Source organism: Henckelia pumila, chromosome 2 (assembly GCF_033568475.1).
Source record: "Henckelia pumila isolate YLH828 chromosome 2, ASM3356847v2, whole genome shotgun sequence".
Taxonomy (NCBI): Eukaryota; Viridiplantae; Streptophyta; class Magnoliopsida; order Lamiales; family Gesneriaceae; genus Henckelia; species Henckelia pumila.
In genome coordinates this window covers 141,321,824-141,336,493 of record NC_133121.1, presented here as the reverse complement: position 1 = coordinate 141,336,493, position 14,670 = coordinate 141,321,824, and positions in this window count along the sequence as shown.

Sequence of the window (14,670 nt, the reverse complement as noted above, 5' to 3'; positions counted from 1 at the left end):
TGTCACTAATTTGATCTTCAAGATGTATTGCATAGTTATCGAATCTTGAGCGACTCTCGATATACCAATGGTTGTTGATTCGATCGGGATATTTGGATGAAGGGACCGTACTGTACGCTAACCAAAATCTACTGGTTCTTGTAGGCACTATCAGTGATACCTAGGGAATCATGGGGCGATGTTGCTAGGCGCTTTACCTTGATTCGTTGGGCAAGTCGGAAAGTGTTGTTCCGAGTCACAAGGAGTTGTGAGCCCACGGCTAGCTGTATCCCTGAACCATTGAGGGTCACACAGTGTAATGGAGTTTTTAATCCCCGTTGAGATAGTTAAATTTAAAGAGTTAAATTTAATGAACTAAGGAGTTGGACTTCTTAAATAAGAGTAAGGGAGTAGGATTTCCTAAAATGACATAGGGATGGACATTTTTGGAAACCACTGAATTCGGATTCAGGAAAATTTATTTTGACTTTAAAATGTGCAGAAATGGTTTCTGTGCACATTGGTGAAATCGGTTCATCAATCGGAGTCACGATGAATTTAATATTAATTTCTGAACGTGCGGGCTTTGCTTGTCGGGCCTTAGCTTATGACTAATGGGCCCTAAGGTGTTAGTGGCCTGCATTATAAATAAGTTATTGCAGTACAGAAATTTGACACAACAGGTCATTATTTTGAGAGACAAAATTTTCGAACCCTAGCTCTCACTCTAATATTTTCGGCCGCCCCCCTTTGCTCTGTCAGAGAAAATTCCGGTCTGTGATTTTGAATTGCAGTCAGGAATAACGAATCAGATTCGTTTAATCTCTTCGCAGAAAAACTTCTGACAGATTTTCTAGTGCAATCTGTCAGAGGGATTTAAACCTCATTCGTGGACCTGATTGAAGGAGTTCATCAGTTCCTGGGAGATACAAGAAGCGCAGAGAAATCTGTGTGGTGTCCATTAATCTCGCTTCGAGATTGAAGGTAAAATTTAATTAATTGTTATTTGAATTTTACACACACAATAATTTAATCGTTGAATGGTTGATACCCACACCATGGAATTGTTCCATGATAAAAAAAATTTAAACTTCCGCTGCACCGGGTATCAATCGTGATTGATCTGACCGCCAGTTTTTCCAACAGGTTGGCCAGCTGGAGCTTCGCCTAGGTTTTATTCTGTTGTTATTGGATTGATACAACCATTCGATTTGGTTGTATTATATTTTGGTATTTACAGATTCCTTTACTTGGGATTGTATAATTTTTATTGGTTTCCGCAGTTTAATTCTGATATCTGTTTAATTAAGTTAATTGCATGCCTAAGTTCTGTTTAGTAGGTGATCCGGGTAAGGGTCACTACAGTATTTCTCCATCCGGAGTGATCTTAGTAAGCACTGCTGCCCACCATTCGTCACTAGCATCTGTAAATAACATCAGATCATCTTCATCCACGGGTATAGCCATTTTTGGGAGATTCTTACATATCTCCTTTAATTGGTTCACCCATTTAATATGGTCATCGGTCCATATAAACCTTGCATCCTTTTTTAACAAAGGACTGAATACCTTTCTGTACATTGCCAGATTATTTATGAACATTCTTGCAAAATTAACTACTCCTAGAAAACTTTGGAGTTGTTTTACATCTTTGAGTTTGTCTGAAAATTTTTTTACCTTTTTCACAATATGGAGTTGTAGAATTATTCCAGTTTCATCAATCTCAATTCCAAGGAATTCAATTTTCTTTGTTGCTATGACTGCTTTCTTTTCAGATAAAACCAGTCCTTCTTGTTTACAAATTTTAGAAAAAATCTCTAAATGTTTAACATATTCATCTATATTTTTTGATGTTATAAGAATATTATCAATATAAACAAACATGAAGTTGAAATAATTTTTAAAACGATTATCCATCTTTCTTTGAAATATTTGGGGTGCATTAGCCAATCTCATAGGCATAACTTCCCAAATATAGTGTCCTTAGAGAATGCTGTGAATTTCTTACTGCCTTCTTCCATTCGAATCTGGTAAAATCCTGACTTACAATCAAATTTTGAGAACACTCTAGCATTTCGTACACAGCTAATTAGATGTTCTCTACTGGGTATGAAGTACCCATCAAACTCCAGTATTTTATAAATACCTTGGTAGTTAATAACTAACCTGGGTTTCCCTCTTTTTATTTCACCATGATTTCTGACCAGAAAACCTGGGCTGCTTTATGGTGAAACTTCTTCTTTGATTAGACCAAGGTCCAAATGTTCCTTGATAATCATTCTCATATCTCTTTGATCTGTTATGTTAATTGGGATAGACTTATATCTGAAGAATTCATACTATTTGCCTTCTTTTAGAGTAAGACTGGCTTTGAGATAATTTCTATCCCACCATGCCAAAGGATGCTCGTTGTAACTTTCTTTGAGCCTCTTTTTGACATCTTCAAGGGATACCTTATTTTCTAACTTTATATCTCTGTGATTTAGAGTTACTTTGAGAAGCTCCATATCCTCTGTTTGGAATTCTTGTTCTGTTGTTATTTTCAACATGGTTTCTCCAAACCTTCTTGGATCTTTCATTTTTGGGTGAAAAAGTTGTCCTTTATCACCACGCTGGATGCGAAATATTATCGGCAATTGTCGATAAAAAGCAACATTGAGTCGTTGAATAATAATTTTATGATCACAAATTGTAGTGAACATAAGTCTTCTTGACTTATTGTATTGTGTGTACTTCTTAAACATTTGTAAGAAGTTATTTTCTAATAGGATATCAGCTCCTGTATCATGGAAATAGATTGGTGGTGTCTTTACCTTATACCAAGGTGTTTGACCTGCTCCTCCCATAAGGATCTCTGCTTGTTTTATTCCTTTGCAAAGAATTAAAATTCTTCGAGAGAAATCTCGTCCAGCAATTTTTGGAAATTCTTATTCACATTCTTCAGGAAAGACTCCTCTTTTTGCTGTACAAATTCCTGCTCCCGAGTCAATATAAGCTGCAAAGTATTCAGCCTTATATTGTTCATACAACATACCTATCGGAATGTATATGGAGAAAGGACTTCTTGTCATTTTTTAAAGGGATTACTAAATGGCCTTGCCATTTTTAACAGACTGTGTTGTAACTCAGTAATCCGCTTAAGCCTATTCACCTTTAGTTTTCTTAAGGCTTCAGAAGGTAGAGTATGGTTACTCCTTTCCACTTCTTCAATGCGTTCTAGTAAATCATGTTCATGACTTACTAATTTCAACAGTTGCTTCTTCCTCTGTTTGTAAACAGAGTTTTCGAATCTGATTAAGGGATTGTCCCTTATCCAATTCTCTTGGTTTTCCATCTCGTAGAATTCTTATTGAATCCTCCAAGTCTTTTCTTTTGCCATAAACTCTATTCTTTTTTCAAGGCATTTCCATGGATTATGGTCCTCCAGGAACTCTAGGCCAAGAATGAGCTGATCCACTTCTTTTCCTGGAATTCCACAGATTTGAACTTCCAATTCTCCAATATTTATTAGTCCTTGGTAAGTTCCTGTTACCTGCTGCTCTAAATATAAATCGAGTTACAAGGAAATTGGTTCCTATGACTTGTAATTTCGAATACTATTTTGACTTCATTCCATCCTTCTGGAGATCTAAGTTTTCCTATTATTAAAAAATCCTTTTCTTCTGGTGGAATTTCTTGAATAGGAGATTTTTTCCACCTTCGACTTGTCATTCGGTCACCTTGAAAAGATAACCTTCGGGGTTCTATTTTAAGATCTCAGTATAGAACCGGTTTATCTTGTATTTGAATGTCTGTTTCTTGAATTAAAGGAAACTCGATTCTTTTCGGGTATATTGCTTGAGCAATTTTCCAAAAGATTTTTGGAATTTCAATAAACTCATTTTTAATGAATAATTCAGAATGATGAGTATTAGAAAGAGCATATGAAATTTGATAAGTAATAGAATATGGTCTATTACCTTCCTTCATTAATATTTTTTCCTTGAAGTTTTGATGCAACGTCAAGGCTCGACTAAAGTCTCTGTCAGCTAAATTGTAGGCTATTCTTGGATAAATAACTCCTACAATTTTCCCTGCACATAGATTTCCTGAGATCGTACCCAGAACAGCATCTTGGATATTCCACATTCTTTTATCACATACTACGATATCTATGGGTGAATCTATTCCTTCTTTAAAATTTGCCTTGATCATTATTTGGATTGTTCCAATATGAATCCAAGACATTGTTCTTGCTACCTCACTTTTCAGCTTCTGTAATTACTCTCTTACTTCTTCAAAAGGAATTAACTGCATCTCTATTTGATTACTTGTTAACTCCATAGGGATTGCCATTTCCCTTCTGGATACTTTGTAAATCAAATGATGTCTTCTTTGTCTAAGCCCTAGGTTGCCTAAGACTCTTTCTACTTGTCCTGCCGAAAATCCTTAGTACTTCTGTAATGTCGGATTTTCTCTCATAATCCTTTGGACCATATTATGAGATATCGTGATTTGACTAAAAAATCCAGCCAAACTCTCATGTGTTTCGTGTCGAAACACTTCTTCTTTATTCTGATTCTGATTCATCTTCATATTCATCTTGGCTAAACAATATCTCTTCTTCGTATATACTTTCATCTGAGGGGATATCCTCAAATTGATATACTTGGACTAGATCTTGAAAGAAGACCGCATCATCCATATCTGGTGTTGCTTCAAAGAACTTAACTCTTTTTTTCTCGTTCTCTGGACAGTTTGTAGATATATGGCCTCTAGCTCCAAATGTCCAGCAATTGCAATCCTTAAAACTTTCACTTGCTCTCGTATAAGTTCTTCTGAAAGTTCTTCTAGATGGTGTTCTTCCCCTACTTTGCGATGAGTTTGTTGCTGGGGTTGCTCTTGTAGGTCCACTTCTTCTACCTGATCTATAGGATCTGGCCTTTTGTTTGGACCAAAATGTTCTTGGTTTCCAAGAACTTTTCATTCTTTTATTGTAGGGATTATTTCTGAATTTCTTCCTCTTAAATCCCTGTGATCTATTCCCTATAACCGTAGGGAGATCATTTTCTCTACAATATAGAGTATGTTTATTAATACCCCTTATTTTCTTGTAGTTCTTTTGTAATGCTGCCATATGGCACCATTCCGCCAATTTTCCTTTCAAAAAGGAGGCGCGTCTTGCCAATGTATCAAGATTACCTGGAACGTATTCTTTTATCAGCATTTCTCTCCAGGGGCTTGCCATTTTTGCGAGAAATAGCTGAATGGCTACATTTTCTTCAACTTCCGAATTTCATCTGTATTTGGTGAATAACATAATATATTCATCAACTAAACAGATATCATGTAATTCAAGGCTATACAGAGCTTGAGTATATCTTCTCTTTTCTCTGTATCTTGATTATTGAAATAGTCTACCCCTATGAATTGTGCTTTAAAAAGGGTGGTCATTCTTCCTCCAATCTCGCTAAGTGATTCTTCAGCTAAGATTGATTCCTTGGTTTCTGGCATGGTCATTTCCCAAGCTATCTTGACAGATCCCATTAGACTCATTTCCAGAAGTTTGATAAATCCTTATTTATTGAGATCTAAAGTTCCTGCTACTATTTTCATAGCTGATGTCCAATCATCTATGAGATCTTCTTTGTTTTTGAATTCCAGAACATCCAGGTTTAACATAACCCCATAAGGATGTATCGGGTCTAAAATAGTTTTTCCATAAGGAGTTTGATGTATTGGTATATTACTCCTTCTTGATCTGGTTCCTGCTGGATGTGAATTTTTTCCAACATGAAACTCACTATTTGGTTCTTCTGTTTTAACCACATATCTAGGGGGATTCCCTATGGGTTGTTCACCCTCAGGGAAATTTATTTTTAGATCTACTACTTTGAGATTCGCAAAAGAATCCGCAAGATCTTGTAGATCTTCGAGATTTAATCTTTCTAAAGTAGTCATCAGATAGTGTTTTTCTCTGATACTGCCTTTATAAGATTAATCATCATTTCATCATCAGTTAAAGATTTTTGAACCATTTTGGTTTTACCTTTCTGATGTAACAGAGATTCGGTACCAAACGAGAGTGGTAACCTTCCTCCTGTATTTCCCTTTCTAGAACTAGAAGTGTGTTCTAGATTTATGATTTTGGTTTGAAGATCTTTTAGAGTTACAAGAATTTCTTCTTGTTTCTTAAGGATTTCTCCAATCTGCCGAGGTATTTCATACAACTGATTGCTGTAATATTGTACCGTCTTTTGAATTTCTCTAAGATCTCCGAAGAGTTTAGAGGAATTTGGGGTAATCTCTAAAAATTGAGAGTTAGAAATCATCTTTCTTTTTCTCTTCAAATTTGAGAGTATTAATCGCCACCTGTTGTAAGTAATCTATTGTGAATAAATTAACTTCTTGATTCAAACCTTCGTTTGAAGTCATCTTTTGTAAAAAATCTTCTCCTCAATAAAGAAAATTATGAATTAACGAATAATATAAAGTTTGAATAAAAATACCTAGGCTCTGATACCATTTTTGAGCCTCAGAGGAAATATTAATTATAATTGTTAGAATAAGGGTATTATAGGCAATTTTTAGTTTGAGGAACATATTAAGGAAACTATTTGTTAAATAAGGGACATAATTAGGAACCAATAAAGTGTTAGTATATTTTTGAGAAAGTTAGAAAACTTTAAGGACGTATTTGGGTTTTATCCCCTAAATTTCAATATATGTGATGGAAGATGGATTATGATAAAAAAAAAAATCTACTGGACAAAAGCCTAATTATAATGTTTGTTCCAAATATTTATTGACCAAGAGTCAAGTAGTAATTAACAAGCCCAATAATTATTTATTTGGGCTCGATCTTATTTAATTATAATCCAGGTTTCTTTAATGAGAAACAAAAATTTACAAAAACTCATAAAAGTTCAAGCCCACAAAACTCTCTGAATATCTATAAAAAGTTCAAATCATAATATTATTAAGTTACTCTTTTTTTAGCACAATTATGCTCTGCTCTCGATTAATATTATCCGAAGAATCGCTGAATTGAGCGTCGAAATGCTTTCGTTGATAACCCTCCCTGTGTTTCTGACTTTGTTTTATGACGTCGGAAGTGAAAACAACCACTGAATATTGTTATTGAAATCGTGACTGTTTATATATACCTCGGATTAGACCTAGCCAAGGGTCGGGTCAAACCCGGACCCAATCTGGAAACGAACCGTGGTCAACGATCCGGTTAACCGGGTCAACGGGTTTGACCCAAAGCCGTGACCGAACCGGCCATTGGCCGATGGGTCAGTATTCTTTTAAAAAATATATATTTTTTTAAAAAATTTAGATATACATGCATATAAATGGCACGGAAATTAAAAATTGCTCAAAATCAATTTATAAATTAGATTGCAAAAACGTATTCAAAATCATCATTAAATTTGTTAATTTCCATAAATATAAATAAAATACAAATAAAAAAATGAAACTATATTGATTTCTATTTTTATTGGATCTTAATACTATATGAATTATTATTTCTAACTATGTTCAAATCAAAAGATATGTCATTATCGTCACAATAATTTATATATATAAACAATGATGATTAAATTTTTAAATATGATTTTTTTTGTTAACATACAAATATATAATATTTAACAAAATTTTACATCAATATTTATAATAAATTAAAGTAAAGAATATATGGATTAAAAAAAAGAAAGTAATGGATGTGGGTAATTTTTTCCAAAAAAATTTAAAAATTCAAATTGAGTTCATTTAACAAAATTTGGAAGGTAAATGATTATTTTTTTTATTGAGATAATGAAATATTGATATAGTTTTTATATATTCAATTGTTCAAATTTCATTTTTTATTTTTTAAATATTTATTAAAAAAATTATTTTTTTAAAAAAAATAAAATGTTGACTCGGACCCAGAAACGGCGAGTAACCGGGCTCGGATCGCCGGTTACAAGACCCGGACCGTAACCGGCCACGGGTGGGCCGATTAAGGGTTGGTCTTTTGCCGATCCGAACCTAGGCCGAACCCGGCCATGGCCAGGTCTGGCTCGAATTTTGCAAAAATAATCTTTCGTGTATGTATATTTTCTGACCATATCTATATGGTTAAGAAAAATGAAGTTTATCATTTTCCAATAATTGGTTAGAAAAAATATATTAATATGGGTATTTATTTGAATATATATAATTTTGAGGCCCTTTTAAAAATAGTTTATAAGTCGACCGAGTCACTTCACGAATCTGTGTGCGGTTGAGGTCGTACGATTGACTTAGAGTGTTCCAAATATCATTAATTGTATGCTCATTAGGCCATCTCCAACCCAAAACTCTATTTTAAAGTAGCTCTATTCTAAAATAGTGCAATTTTTGCACCAAATATAACATTCATCTCCAACCCACTTATTTCAGATTTTACTCTAAAAGGAATATTCTCGGAATATTTCTTTTACCTTACTTTTTTATATAACTTTTTATTATTCATAAACATATATATATATATATATACATTTCTTTAATTAATTATATTGCATATAATTTTTATTATATTAATATTATAATATTAATAATTAGAATAATATAACAAAAATGATAAATGTATTAATTTCGTATTATTATAAGAAATTATACATAAATTATTCCAAATGATTAAACATATTATAAGAAATTAAACATAAATTATTAAATATTTTAATTATTATAACACAAAATATTTATTTTATAAATAATACATTAATTACAAATCATTATTAATATTTAAAATCTTATTTTTAAATTATGGGCAATTTGCTGAAAAATCCCCAAATGCAAACATGTTTTGCTTTGGGATCCCTAGTCATAAAATGTGGTACAAAACAATACAAGATGTGGTACAAAACCATACAAGATGTGGTACAAATTAACAAAAAATGTGGTACAAAAAAATGGCTAGGAAGTGCAGAGCAAAACACGTTTGAATTGGGGATTTTTGAGCAATTTACACTTAAATTATTATTATTTTATATTAATTTAATAAAAATATTTATTATATAAATAATAAATAACAATAAAAAATTAAAAAAAAATGGTAGAAGGCCCCTGCGTCAAATTTGACGCAGGTACCAAAATCATTGGACGCTACTTTAAAGTAGCGTCCAGGGTTGGATTCTCCAACCCTGCTATTCTGAAGCAGGTTTGGAGATGCCCTTAGTCATCATTCCTCTCCAGAGGCGGCCATGCGTTGTTTTGTTTTTAAAAAAAGGATAAAAAAATAAAATCAAATCAATCCTCAAAAATGCGATTATGAGTAATTTAGATATATTGTGCATATCGTTGATATCATCATGTATATTTGGATTGACTAATGTGAACTTAATAGAAAGATCATTTGATTTGAGGAAGTATTAGTTTCAGACAATAATTTCAATGACAAGCATCTTAAATATATTTGAAATATGTTGCAATTTGATACAAAAATAAATTCTGATACTCACTAAAATTTGATAATCGAGTTCAACCTAAGCCCAAAGCTCCAAGTTCGCAGGTGAAACTGAAACCAAGCAAAAATTGTTAGAGGGGTCTGGAAAGTGTCCCGACGTAGACCCTCCGACGAAAAAGTCAAAGTCGAAAATGAAAGTAATGAGTTGCAAATTAAGTGAGCAAACTCGATATTTATAAAAGAGAAAGTAAGGGATCACACATTCTGTAGGGGACCACGTGAGTGAGACTCACGCGCTTGTTCATTCGAGACTCACCCTTCTAGGGCGGTTCAAAGCATGGCATCTCCCTTGAGACGAAGCTTAGGTTATGGGCTCGCCCACCTCAGGTAGACTTCATATTAGCTACTTTCCTCCGCTATCCTCATTCTCAACTCCTAGCTCATCCCCACCTCTTTAGCACCTCTTTGGCTTCCCAACTCCAACATGTCTCACCTCCACCACCTACCGCCATGGGCCAATCTAACCACTTATACATGGATCTGAGCCTTGTTTCTTGGCTATAGACTCCAATTAGACCTAAACATGTGATGGGCCCATTTGTGGGATATCAAATTCGAAATTCACTTCATTTTTGTCGGTCCAATAAACAAGAAGAGGAAGTTGAAAAATATAAAGTAGAAATCGATCATTATCGATCTGAGGACAATATATTAAAAGTAAAAAAAGTAAATCGAAAGTATAAAATGGTGTTTTAGATATCTTAATGAAATCAAAGGATCAATTAGATAATTGAGATTTAAATAGAGTAGAATCCAACATGTGGAATCCATCGATCCAAAAATAATATTAAATAGAAGAAAATGAAATCGATAAAGCATAAAATGGTGTTTTAGGTATCTTAATGAAATCAAATTATGAATGAGAGAATTGACATTTCAATGGTCTGATGTGACGAAATTGAGAAAACCGACTTAGACGAGAAGGTAAACACGTTTTCGGTTGTGTTGCGTCAGTTGGGTGGCAATATTAATTAAGAGACAATCTGCGAACTCAAAAAAATCTCTCACAAAAAGCGACATTAATATAATATTGGCCGACACCTCATCCCACATTCCTTTTCGCATTTAAAACGTGCAAAACGTGTTCGTACTATATATAGATCCTTTAAATTAAACACCATTTTTGTGTGCTATACATATATAGAGCTGTTAAACGAGTTAACCCATGGCGGGGCGGGCCGGCCCACCAAAAACCCACCTTTTGGCGGATCGATGGCGGGCCAACCCACCATCATGACGGGCCGAAAATCCTCAACCCAACCCAACCCAAGGTGGGTTGTGGGTTAGGCGGGCCGGCCCGCGGGTTGGCTCACGACAAATAAAAATAAATAAAAAAATTATAATTAATTATAAATATCATTTCATAAATAAATATTAATAGAAATATATTAATAAAAATCTAAATTATTGATTTCATGTGTGTAAATTTTATATAAAGTAATTAATACAAAAAAAAATCATAATTTTTATTTAAAAAATACATATATCATAATAAAAATAAAAATAAATTATTAATCCTCAAGGCCCGGGGGCCAACCCAGGCCCGCGGCGGGCCTTGGCGGGTTGGCTCATCTAGACCCACCTTTTGTTGGGTTGAAAAAATGTCAACTCAACCCACTTAAATTGTGTGGCGGGCCGGGCCGACCCGACGGGCCTAACCCAAATTGACGGCTCTATACATACAGGCCCAACCCTCGACCTAGTACGCTTTGCCACTTTATTTATCAAATATATATATATATATATGTTTTTTCGTAAAAAAATTTAAAAACCATTTGAGAAACAAAGTTTACAAACAAACTTCCTATATTATTTTTTGTTTGATTCCTTTAAAAATGGTTGTTCATTTTTAAAAACTTAGTTTATAGAAATATATTGATAAATTTTTTTAAAAAAAAATACTACTAAAATGTAGAAATTGTACTATATATCTTGAACATTTGAAAAAGTAAATGAATGTTATATAATTGAGCTGAAATATATGAAAAGAGTTAGAGACTAATATGAAAATTCTTGAGATAAGAAAAGTTATTATGTCTCAAATTCAAATAAAAGACAGTTTTTTTTTTCAAAAAATGCAATAATATTATATTTTCCGAAAAATCCAAACACATTTTCTAAAATTCAAAGAAACGTCAAATCAATTTTTGAAGGAAAAGAAAACACGGCTTCAAAATACTTTTCGAAAGTTAATTACTTTTGAAGTTTTTTTAAATTACATTAAAGAAAGTAAATTAAGAAAAAAAAAAAAAAAAAAAAAGAAGGAAGAAGAAGAAGAGGAAATCAAATCATCATTCTCATTTTTAACATCTCACGAATTAAGAAGTTTGTAAAATTAGTTACAAGTTCTTACATTAATCTCAGCAGCCCACCTGCAGGACGAAGAATTTGACTTATTATGTACAATTTTAATTAATTAAAAATTTTAAAGAGGGTTATATATGGATATTAATGTATTATTCGTCTCATTAAGTGCCCTCACTAATCATTGCGAGTAAGGACTTATTAGCTCCAATTCGGGCTACTTTCATAGGTTAAAATTAAATAATTAATAACCAAATTCAATACATTTGTTAGAGAAAGTGATTGACACCTAAAAAGGTCATAAAAGGAATCTTTATATAATTAGTTCAAGTTTAATTATAATTTATTCACTAATATAGATACTTTTCAATTATAGAAGAGTATAAACTATAAAATATTGGAAGACTAATTGTGAAATTTTTATTTTTAATATGAATCATATATGCATTTTTTTTTTAAAAAAAGAAAAGGAGATGAAGGAAGATGTTTGGACTTTTTTTATCCAACCATCCAAACAGACAACACCAGTGTTTCTACTTCCTGATATATTTTTATTACCCAATTTCCTTTTTATTTTTCCGTTCTCAAAATTAGATCATACTTGCAAACAAACAAAAAATGATAAAACACAATTAAATAGCATAATTTAGTTTTTGAGATTATAACGTACCATCCTTATTTTTAATAAAAGACTAATTTTTTTCATTTTTTATTTTTGACGATGTCAAGTGCAACTAAGAAATTATATGAAATGATAATTCGTCGTCACTCATCAAATATATAGAATGAAATATTATGATATCATTTTCCATTAAAGTAATATATCTTTGTAACAAATTTAATATTATTAATATATATGCACACACACACATATATGTGTCTGTGTATCTAGATAAAGAGATGTAGCTACGTGTCGACACATGGAAGAGGACATTTTCAATGAAATGTTGGATTTTGATTGCATATATAATTATTTAATTAATAATACCACATGTACAGAAAAAAAGGTCGTGAGAGAAATCAAGAACATATGTGGAAAATGAAAGTGATTTGGACTGCATGTCGCCGCTGGATTATTACAGCTTTTGTTACGTACGCCGCAAGAGTTGGGTGCTTTGTCTAGAACATCCACACACGTGCGAAGAATTCATAGAACTCGATAGCCCACAATTGAATTGATCTTTTCTTTTGCGCACGCCTTACTCTGCTCCAACTTATAATTAGGTATGTTTACAAACTCTAAAAATAAGTAATTATGAATATTTTCTTTTATCGGGGGTTCGAATCCCCCTCTCTCATCTTTGTTGCTCATTGAATAGATTTATTTCTATTGGTATTGGTTTTAACCAGATTGATATCAGAAAAAAAAAAAAAAAAAAAAAAAAAAAAAAAGAGGGGGAATGGCTCGGCTATCCCACCTAGCCAAGCCAAAAAAAATAGTAAAATAGATTAGATAGAAATGAATTGACACTACAAGAAAAAAAGCTAAAGACAACGGTGAAAAACCGTTGTCGTAGGCCTTTCAAAACTGTTGTTAAAAACTATGTTGTTAAAGGGGGTGCTTAAAGACAACAGTGAAAAACCGTTGTCTTTAGAGTCAAAGACAACGGTTTTTCACCGTTGTAAAACCGATGTCTTTACTTTCAAAGACAACGGTGAAAACCGTTGTCTTTGAATACCCCTTTAATAACACAGTATTTAACAACAGTTTTAAAAAGCCTACAACAACGGTTTAAAAACGTTGTCTTTTTTTAGATAAAATACAAAAAAAAATTTAAATACACAATAGCTAGTATTACAAATAATTTAAAATAGAAAATTCAAAAATAAAATTTAATATACAATTTGCCAACGTTCGAAAATAATATTTACAATACTCTAAAAAAATTCAAAAACAACCAATAAAATGACTACAAATGACACTAATAAAACAAAATTCAAGCAACACAACCACCAAAAAGATCTTAGAAAAATGTTCAAAACAAAAAAAGTTCTTAGAAGACTACAGAACTCTGATAAGCTGATTTTCCCATCTTCGTCGATATTTGCGGATCAACCGAGTTTCTCAGACACGTGTGCTATCATGCAACAAAAGAGCACAAGTTGAGGCTTTAATTTAAATCAAACAACAACATATTTTCACAAAATTTTTATATTTTGTGAATGGTGTAAGAATAGATACTTCATGCTGATTGTCTAATGTCATAACATATTGCAACGTCAACTATTTTTAAAGCATTGGATCAGTCCAACCTCGTAGCATATGATTGTGATGATGTCTCTATATATTTGGTTCTTTGCATAAAGTAAAGTGACTTAAAAGGGATAAACACAAATACTAAGCATTCTAAGTTCATCTGGAGTTATAAATGCATCTCCATCCACATCGAATTTTTCAGTGTTGCTATTCGATCTACTCACACCCCACAGTGTATATATATATTAGCAATCTACAAAGCTGCCAAACATGAAAATGCTTGTGCTAACTAGGATATAAATTTAAGTTCCTTGTTATATTAGATATAATTAAATGCCAAATAAATTAAATTTTGAACACATTGTAAACTCCATGCTTCAAGAAAATCAGGAGAATTCCCTTCTATGCAAACCCGTATCCACCTACCCATAGAAACATGTCTTTTACAACATTTCTTAAAGCTTTTATTTGAAATTAAACACAAAAAATGAAATTTAAAACCACCCAGAAAAGGAACAAATTCAGATATTCTCCAAAAACAGCAATAAAGCAAGAGCAAGAGCAAGAGCAAGAGCAAGAATCTCATACCCAAATAATTCCCACATGAAACCTGCATCCTGTTTTGGGTCACCAATGGGAAATGAAACACGTACTTGGATAAATCCTGGGAAGTTTTACGTGAATCATGAGAGTATCACAATGCTACGTATATACA